This window comes from Salvia splendens, chromosome 20 (genome assembly GCF_004379255.2).
Source record: "Salvia splendens isolate huo1 chromosome 20, SspV2, whole genome shotgun sequence".
In the NCBI taxonomy this organism is placed as follows: domain Eukaryota; kingdom Viridiplantae; phylum Streptophyta; class Magnoliopsida; order Lamiales; family Lamiaceae; genus Salvia; species Salvia splendens.
This window is the reverse complement of record NC_056051.1, coordinates 11,665,389-11,674,420: the sequence shown is the minus strand read 5'-3', so window position 1 is coordinate 11,674,420 and position 9,032 is coordinate 11,665,389. Positions and strand designations below refer to the sequence as shown.

Sequence of the window (9,032 nt, the reverse complement as noted above, 5' to 3'; positions counted from 1 at the left end):
GATGCAACTTCAATTAATGGACTTTGCATCTTGTTGGTATGTTTGATTAGAAAACAACTATTGATAATTAACAATTCATATGACAAGAATCTTATTGAAGGCAGGTAGGAGGGGAAATTATTGAACTTGCTTTCATTGTTTCCTCTTATTACATGGCAAAAGGATCATCCATAACTTTTTGAACACTGACAGAGCGACATATATGATGACTGGCCAGAGATTGTCCTAACTGAAAAAAATTAGCATGTTTTCGAAATACTCTTTGCATCGCAGTTAAATAGATGCAATTTTAAGTAAAGTCTGCAATAGATCTATTAATGAAGGATTGGATTGGATCTGAACTTTTCTGTTAACTTCGACCGCACAATGTCTCCTTTTGACACCGTGACATATATATGAGACTATTTGGTAATAATGGTATGAGCAGATTTGTAATAAGAATTTATCTATTTGCCCATCTTTGAATCTCGATTGAAAAACCTTGTAAAGATTCTGCCATAGCTTTAAAATATGGTCAATATATGGCTATCTTCTTCTGTGTCCATCTTGTTTGTCAATAATGGTTGAGAAGTATCTAACTTCAAGATATTTGGTCTTTTCTATTTGATTACTTTACTGAGTTTTGAACACAAATATCGGCAGAGCCCCCTCTTTGAAGTCCAAACAGATGACTGGGAATGCTTTTGTTGCATTCTTTGGGACCCAACACATGCCGATTGTGCTGTACCCCAGGTACTTTGCTAATTCTATTTTTTATTACATTTTATGATTTTGGAATTGTCTTGTTATCTAATAACTCTAGACATTGTTCTTCCTAAGTGCTAAAACCAACAATTTTGTTCTCTTCTTAAGAATATTCTTGCTGTTTCTATACTCATATATCTGTTCTGAACTCAGTATTGTGATATTTGATCTGTGTGTGACTAAAGTTGAAATGTTTAGAACAGTTCGAAGATGAATGATATCAATTGGAGTCTTAATCAACACCTTTTGTCAGCATGGAACTCTTCTGAATACTGATGTTACACATTCCCAATTTTCATGGAGTTTTATCATGTGAAATTTTTTTGCCTATTTTGACATGCAATTTGCAGCTAGACAGTTATTTGTACCAAGAGTAATCACCTGTTGCTGATTCAGGAACTAGAAACGGATGAAGTCATGCAGCAGTTAAAGTATGTGGAAATGGTATGTCTTCTGATTTCATATATGTACGCATAATAAAGGAAGCGTTCGCATAAGAACCTTATGAAAGTGAGATTATGAGAATCGATCCATTGCACTTAATAGCACTAAATGTATAAAGTTTAAAGTATATGCACTGGGATAATTTTAAGGTGCATTAAGTGCTCCTCGCTGGGCAAATACTTTATACGTTCAGTGCAGATACTTTATAGGTTAAGTGCAGTGTTCTCACGTTCTTACTATAGAATAATTCTGACTACAACCATTAGTAATATTTGATTCACCAAAAGAAGTTTCATCTCTTTGACTTTGATGTGCATTATCGGATTTCACTGAAGAATTTCTGAATCACTACGAGAAAAGTTAGCAGGAATTGGGCGTTAATAGTATTATGTCGAGGCCATGTATGGTTGATTAGTAATATTTCCTGGCTGTAGAAAGTCTCCTAGATTGATGAACTTCCCTCTGAGTAGGCTTCTTTTGCTCGTTAACTCTCTCGCCATCATTTGCTTCTGTACTGCCAGTCTGCCTCTCTGCATACATACACGCGTGATGTAGACTATTGAAACTGTATTGCAGTTGAGACCCCGGCTTGCTGCGAGAAGGCGCAAATTGGGCAGTTTGAAGGGGAGCGACTCACAGGACAGGTTGAGATTATGACGAAAGGCGAGGATGATGAAAGGCTATTAAGTTGTAGATGAGAAGAGGCTGATGATAGCTGTAAGTTTTGAGCTACATGTTGGTGAGGACTGAGGAGGCTCTCTTAGGATTAGCATAGCTTATATTTGTTGGGTTGTGAGTTTTTTGCTCATCTTTAGCAATGCCAGTGTCTAGCTAAAAATTGTTGGCTGTTTGAGCGTATTCTCCATATTTGGAAATTTTTATTTTGCTCAATATATTTTGCTGGCAAAAAAGCAGGTGATTTATATATGTTGAAATGGGAAACCAGGTTGATATGTGTTGGTTGGGGGAAACCTATTTCATGAATCACCTCTTCCATTAGGCCATTATGATTGGTAAAAGACTTAATTCGTTTTATGCAATTAGCCAATCAGTGTACAAGTTTAAATCAAATATATCACTCAGTTTTCGATCATATAGTATCATAAAAGAATCCCAAAACTTGAATATAAAATTTGTAACAATAGACTAGCAATTACTTGACTTAAATTCGTTTTTTTTTTTATCAAAAATAGAACCGAGAAAAATTGAATATTTCTAAAAACTGAATCGAACTAAATTGAAGTTTAATTAAAACTTAATCCGAAAAGTCAAAAATCGACCAACAAAAAATCAAACTAAACCAAAATCACACCTTTGATATTGTATCTCTTCTCCCTTTGATGTCCATCATCAACCATCGCCGCATGTCATCATCAACATCAAATATACATAATAAGTACAAAACTCCATCCCAAATAAATGTCATACTTTGAGTGATTGACATAATATTTTAGGAAATGTTGTATTTTATACTGAATTGAGAGAGAAAATATAATTTTATATATTCACATGAGAAACATATTCTTAAAAAAGAAATGTGACATTTTTTGCGACAAAGTATAAAGGAAAGTATGTCATCTATCATCGGACAGAAGGAGTACTATATAAATGGACATCATCAATGCTTAGACTGGTCAATTGTGCTGACTCAGTCCATCACGAAAATGAAGCGGGTTTGGGCTAAACTCATTGGTTGAAGTGGGCACCAATTGAGGCATTTTGTAAACCCAAGACTGACCTAGGGTCTAGCCCATTAAAGACTCACCTTATATAATTAGAAAATTTTGTAAAATTTCTTCTTCTTCTTTTGAAAATTATACTCTTTGATATCTTAAGTTACGTTTTGCTATTTTGGATACCTGTATGGATTTTTAGTGTCATTGTGATTCATAAATTGCTTTGTAAATATTCAATAGCTTCACAATGGGGGAAACAATAGTCTTTCAAATTTAGATATCCTTACTGATTGTAGTCCACTCTTTTTCCTTTGTTAAAAGCCTTGTTCTTGATATACGAATATTCATTTAAATTCTCAAACCTAATATTGAACATTATATGGAATCCTATGTATAGCGCCTTATTACATCACATTGTATTACTATGTATAGGGCTTATCACATCACTAGGATGCATACATAGAGTATTACTTTTCATAAATAATATTGAAGTCATATACTAGTAATTACTTACGTGTACATGTATTGCAAGGCACGGTGATCATTTTAGTTGGGTAAGTTATATCTGGTGTTGTGATATCAAGCTAGTACTGCATGATTGCTTGTTTTGCATGAACAAAGGCAGCAGTAGCAGTAACTCTTATTCAGTTATATTCAGTGTCATTTAGAATGCTTGCTGGATATTCAAAGAAACCCTACATCTGGAATGTGTAACGAATGTGACTTACTGTTACCATCTCTTAACCTTAACCATCCTTGTTGAACAACAAATAGATATATGAATACTGAAAAGGTTTTCGAACTAGTACTCTTGCAAACTAGAACAACAAATAGCTTTGAATAACATGTGAATTAGAAATTTAGTATATATGCACATTCATTATTAGATGAATATGTAGAGAGTAGAGTAGAAAACTATGCAAATTCACGTGAAATATAAAGGATAACGAATTACTACTCTCTCCGTCTCACTCAAGATGTTCATATTGAGTGGCACATTATATTAGGAGTTGTTAGATGGAGTAAGTAGAGAGAAAAAAAGGTAGTTGAATATTTTAATGAGGAGAGTGATATTTATTTACAAATATTAAAAGTGGACATTTTGAGTGGGACAAACTAAAAAGGAAAGATGGACATCTTAAATGGGACGTTGGGAGTACTAATTTGGATGAAAAATTGAAAATCCACTAAAATACGACTTATGAAATCTAAGAAAACTTTAAAGGAATAATAATTGTTATTACCAAATGCAATAGGGGAGCACTAAGGTGACCCATAGTTAAAATGACAACCAAGACAACAATCTCCTATACAAAGACAAACAATCTGCGATATATAGGCAAACAACTGGGCATATTGTTCCAAGCAATCTGCGATACTAAACCAGAGCATTATGGTGATGCCATAGTTAAAATAACAATCTATGCAAGCAATCTGCGATACATATACAAACAATCTATGATACATAGATGTTGAACCTCTCTTATCAGATAATAAATCTACTTGATGTGTTTTCCAGAAACTTAGGGCATTAGCAATGGGGCGCCCTATAGGGCGCCCTATGCACTGCCACATCATCATTTTATCCTCCTACCCTTCCACTTGCAGTGGGGCGACCTATAAGCCGCCCTAAAGGCCGCCCTATAGGTTTGTTAATTAATTAATTTAAATATTTTCAAATATGTCAATGCAAAATAATTTAAAAACACCATGATTAATTAAAAACGACAAACCCTACATTGATTAAAAAAAAGTTACACGAGTTAGAAATGAAAAAAAAGTTACCTACTCTACAAAAGTCCCAACTTGTGGCGCAGCTCATCGATCATTCCCTGGAGGTATTCGGCTTTGGCTGGGTCCTGACACTGCATGAGGGCGTTGTGCGTGTCCAACAACGTCCTCCGGTTGGCGGCCGCTTCCAACTCCGCGTAAGCAAGTGACGTCAGGGTCGGGGTCGCGATCGGCGATGGGGGGTGGCCACGGCTTGTGAGGAAGATGTCGCCTTCGCCTTCCCCTTGTTCTTCGCAGCCTTGACGCCAACGGGACGCCGTGAGGACACCGGTGTGCCAGAACTCTTTCCTCCTCATACGTCGTCCGGTTGAGGTCTATCGGATATGCACTGCTTTCGCTGCTCTTGTAAGCACCGGCTTCGGTGGTCCTCGTCCTCTTTGGCGCAGCCGATGACAGAATCCCGCCTTGAACTTCTGCTTGTCCTTCAATAGCTCTCAGATGTTGAACTGCTTGAAGTCGTCGTACAATGACTGGTACGACAACAGCACTCTATCGCGCACATCGCTCAAACTCTCGCCGCTTCCCCGCTCCCTCAAACACTTCTCGTACTCCGCCGAGAACAGGTTGACTTGCTTCTTCACCTGATCCCGGTGCTTGCGGAGCTGCTCCCTATGGCGCTTGTACGCGCTCGGTGGCTCGACGATGCGCTCCCAGTACACAACCTGCTTTTGGTTGTTTGCAAATACCGGATCCTCCGAAATATCCACCCAACACCTCGCCAAGACGAGGGTTTCATCCGGTTGGTAGTTCGTCCACCTGGGGGCGTACTCTTCATTCATTTCCGGAGGTGGCAAATTGTACGCCCGGTGCCGGTTCCGCTTCTCTCTGGCGGGGGTGGCGGCGGTGCGGCGGGGCGGGTTGGAGACGGCTCCATGTCGGACAGACCGTACAAATCCGTACTGAATTCGGGATCGTACTGCATGTTGGAGTCGAAGGACCGATATTCGTCAGGGTCTGTACCCGGCCAACGTGCACCACCCCCAAACATCGAACTATTCGGACTTAGGTATTCACCGGAATCTATTTTATAGTGTAATTTGAGAGTGGAAATGTGAATGAAAATGTTAAAAATGTGAATGTGGGGTAGGGGGGTATTTATATAAAAATAATTTTTGAATTAAAAAAAATAAAATAAAATAAAAACGCGTTGCATCGTCCGCGTCGCCTACAGTGGGCGGACGATGGCGCAGACGATGCCCTATCGTCCGCGGACGATCTATAGGGCCCAGACGATGCATCGGGCATCGTCCACACACCCATAGTGGCGGACGATGGCGTGCCCGAGTCATCGGGCTGCCTATCGTCCGCTCCATTGCGGATGCTCTTAATACTCCCTCTGTCCCCCATATTTTGTCATAGTTTGACCGGACACGGATTTTAAGATATGTAATGGAAAGTGAGTTAAAAAAGTTGATAGGAAGTAGGTCCTATTTTTAAAGTATTAGTTTTATAATAAAATGTGAGTGAGAATAAGTTAGTAGAATGTGAGGTCTATTACCAAAATGGTAAAATGTAAAATGTGACAAATTTTGTAGGTCAGACGGAAATGGAAAAATGTGACAAAATTTCAGGTACAGTGGAAATACTATTTAGTTCCTAAAGTGGAATTTAACTTGTTCGATATTTTTGCATATCTATATCGAATTCACCTCATAAGTGAAGATATTTCTCCAAAAACGGGTTTTTGGTCATCTGTACATGAAGACATAATAATAGTTTCATGTAGAACAGTTTCTGCAAACTCTATTCTGAACTAATCACTGGGAACTTGACTCTGACTCTGACTCTGGTTCCCACATCCAAAGGGTAAAGTTACTAAAATGGAGATAGTCCAAAGTTCCCAATGATATATCCCCACGCTTGTTCATGTATTAAGCCATCTGCAACACTGTCTTTTAACCGTCTCTTAAATTACTATTCTTGTGACCCACTGTACTTTTTACTCCATCTATTAACTAAGGGACAGAACCTGCAACCCTCCATCTCTTATCCCTCTCTTAAACCATCTCTTAAATTACTATTCATTCATTTTCATTTTTTATTTTTATTTCCAACAAATTCAATCAATAAAAAACACACTTCATTAAATAAAATAAAATTACAACTTAAAATAAAAATACAACTTAAAATTCTAAAAATTAAAAAAATACATAATTAGAATCCTAAAAAAATAAAAATTACATAATTTAAAATACAATTTTATAGAAAATAAAAAAAACTACTCCACCGGCGAATCATCCCCCGAAGACGGTGGATGTGCACTGAAGCTACCTGTAGGCGGAATACCAAGTTGTCTTGCCATAAACTCAATTCCGGCAAGATAGGCTTGGTATTGGGGAGGCGTCATGCGGGAAGTATCCGCCATTGTGGCGTTCATGTACATGGACATTAGGGAGTTCGAGGGTGCCCCCGAGCCCGCCTGGCTTGATTCGGATCGGCCCCTCCTCCCTCTAGCCGCCTTCGCCACATTTCTCTCTTGCGGCCGACGCCGCCCACGGGAGGACCCCCCAGCATCGTCTTCAGTGCCCTCAACCTCCTGCGAGGCAAACTCTTGTACGGCGCTGCCCGAACTGCCCTCACTAGACGAGTATTGGCCACCCGCCGTGTACTTCGTGCGCTTCGAGGTCGAGCCCGAGCTGGACCAGACACCACCGGCCTACCTTTCCTCGTCTTTGACGACCTCCCAAAAATCGACATGTTTGAATTTTTTGGCGGTGTCGTCGAAGTAGACTCGCAAAGTCGACCTAAGAATGTCGGCTCCCGTGGCTCTGTTTGGTAATGAGCCTCTTCACTCTTGTAGATGACGCAGAATTTTTTGACCTCTCTGTCGAATCGGTCAAAGTGAGCGCAGAGCATCTTAAATGTACGGCGGCGGGACCCCTTCAGCTTAATCTCGTGGTAGGTCTCGGTGACCTTTTCCCAGAAGCACTTCCGGGATTGTTGATTCCCGACGATGGGATCGTACGAGACGCTGATCCAGGCGTTGTACACAGCCAGCGTGTAACACCCGGACTTTTTATAGTACGTGGAACAACACCAAGCTGCTACGAGGCAATTAATGAATGAGATGTTGAGATGGGTTTTAGTGCTTGGCGCGCATAAATCGAGGAACGGTTGAGGAATTTATATTTGGAACAACACCAAATATAAATTGTTGCGTTTGGCGATTTTAATCTTTGTTGGAGACAAGATAACAAATTAATTAAAGCTCCGTGAATTTTTAATTATCGAAAAAAAATGCGAGAATATAAAGTACGATTTTATCTTGGGCTTCTCAAATTAAAAGTAGAGTCCGAATGTTTCTTTTAAATGGCTTGGGGCCATGACCAACTAAATAATTATACAAATTGGGCTTGCAACTTAATGAGCCCAAATCAATTAATTTAATTTGGGAGTCCAATTCTTCTTTCCAAACAATTGGGAACAAGCCCAAAAATATTTTTCTTCTTCCTCACACATATGGCCGATTCCTTCCCCCTCCACCCATGGAGACTTTCCACTTTTCATCTTCTCCAACTCCTTCACCTTCTATCTTCCACCATCAATGCCCACAAACCAAGAGTCACCACCACTTCTCAATTTATGCTCTTCTCTAACTCCTCACATTACACTACACAAAAAAAAAGAGAGAGAGTGAGAGAACCGAGAGAGAGCCGAGAGAGAGCAAGAGGAGGAGGAGTTCATTCTTCACCATTCTTGTTCATTCACCACCAAGACCAACCTATTGGAAGGTATAATCCCTTCTTTTTGGATCATTGTATACATTGCATATTATCACACATGAACCTCCCACAAGAAAATTCAACAATTAACATAAATCAAACAATCCAACAATTGATGCAATCGAAAGTCCCAAAGTACGTAGCTTGATAATAAAAATACACCTTGCGGGTCTTTTCGGAGTGTTTCCGGGCGGGTTCGGAGTGGTTTTCGGGGAGGAGGAAGCTGCCGGCAGCGGCGTTCCCGACGACTCCAGCGGAAACAGCGGCTGGCGGAAGGGAGGGAGCCGGCGACAGCATCTGCGCTGTCCGGCGACTCCGGCAGCAGCTCCTCCCGGCGGCTGGACCTCTCTGCGACAGCAGCGGCGGCGCCTCCCCGCGACAGCAGCAGCGACGACACGGCGGTGGCCGCAGTCGCGGCGAGCAACACGGGACAGCAGCGGCGACGGCACCGGCGCTGAGCAACGACGGTGACCGCGAGTTCAAGTCTAACGGCGGAAATTTTAAAAGGAAGAGAGGAAGAGAGGAAGAGAGAAAGAGAGAGAAGAAGAGGGGTTGACCGATTGTGGAGGATGGGAGTATAATTGGATCTTTTTCCTTTTGGGCTCTATTCTTTAATTAAAGTTGGGCATCTCTTTTTGTTTTTTTAAATGGGCCT

The 9,032-nt window shown here is 40.4% G+C and overlaps 2 long non-coding RNA genes across 2 annotated transcripts; one reads left to right on the top strand and one right to left on the bottom strand.

The window, feature by feature from the left end:
• The first annotated feature begins 650 nt into the window (after positions 1–650).
• LOC121781841 lies at positions 651–2,223 on the top strand. The gene is made up of 3 exons (XR_006046194.1): positions 651–732; positions 1,141–1,188; positions 1,765–2,223. It is a non-coding gene; the product is annotated as an uncharacterized LOC121781841 (long non-coding RNA).
• A 5,680-nt stretch (positions 2,224–7,903) lies between these two features.
• On the bottom strand, positions 7,904–8,532 carry LOC121781862. The gene is made up of 2 exons (XR_006046196.1): positions 8,347–8,532; positions 7,904–8,265 (listed from the first exon to the last, which is right to left on the bottom strand). It is a non-coding gene; the product is annotated as an uncharacterized LOC121781862 (long non-coding RNA).
• Between the last annotated feature and the right edge of the window lie 500 nt (positions 8,533–9,032).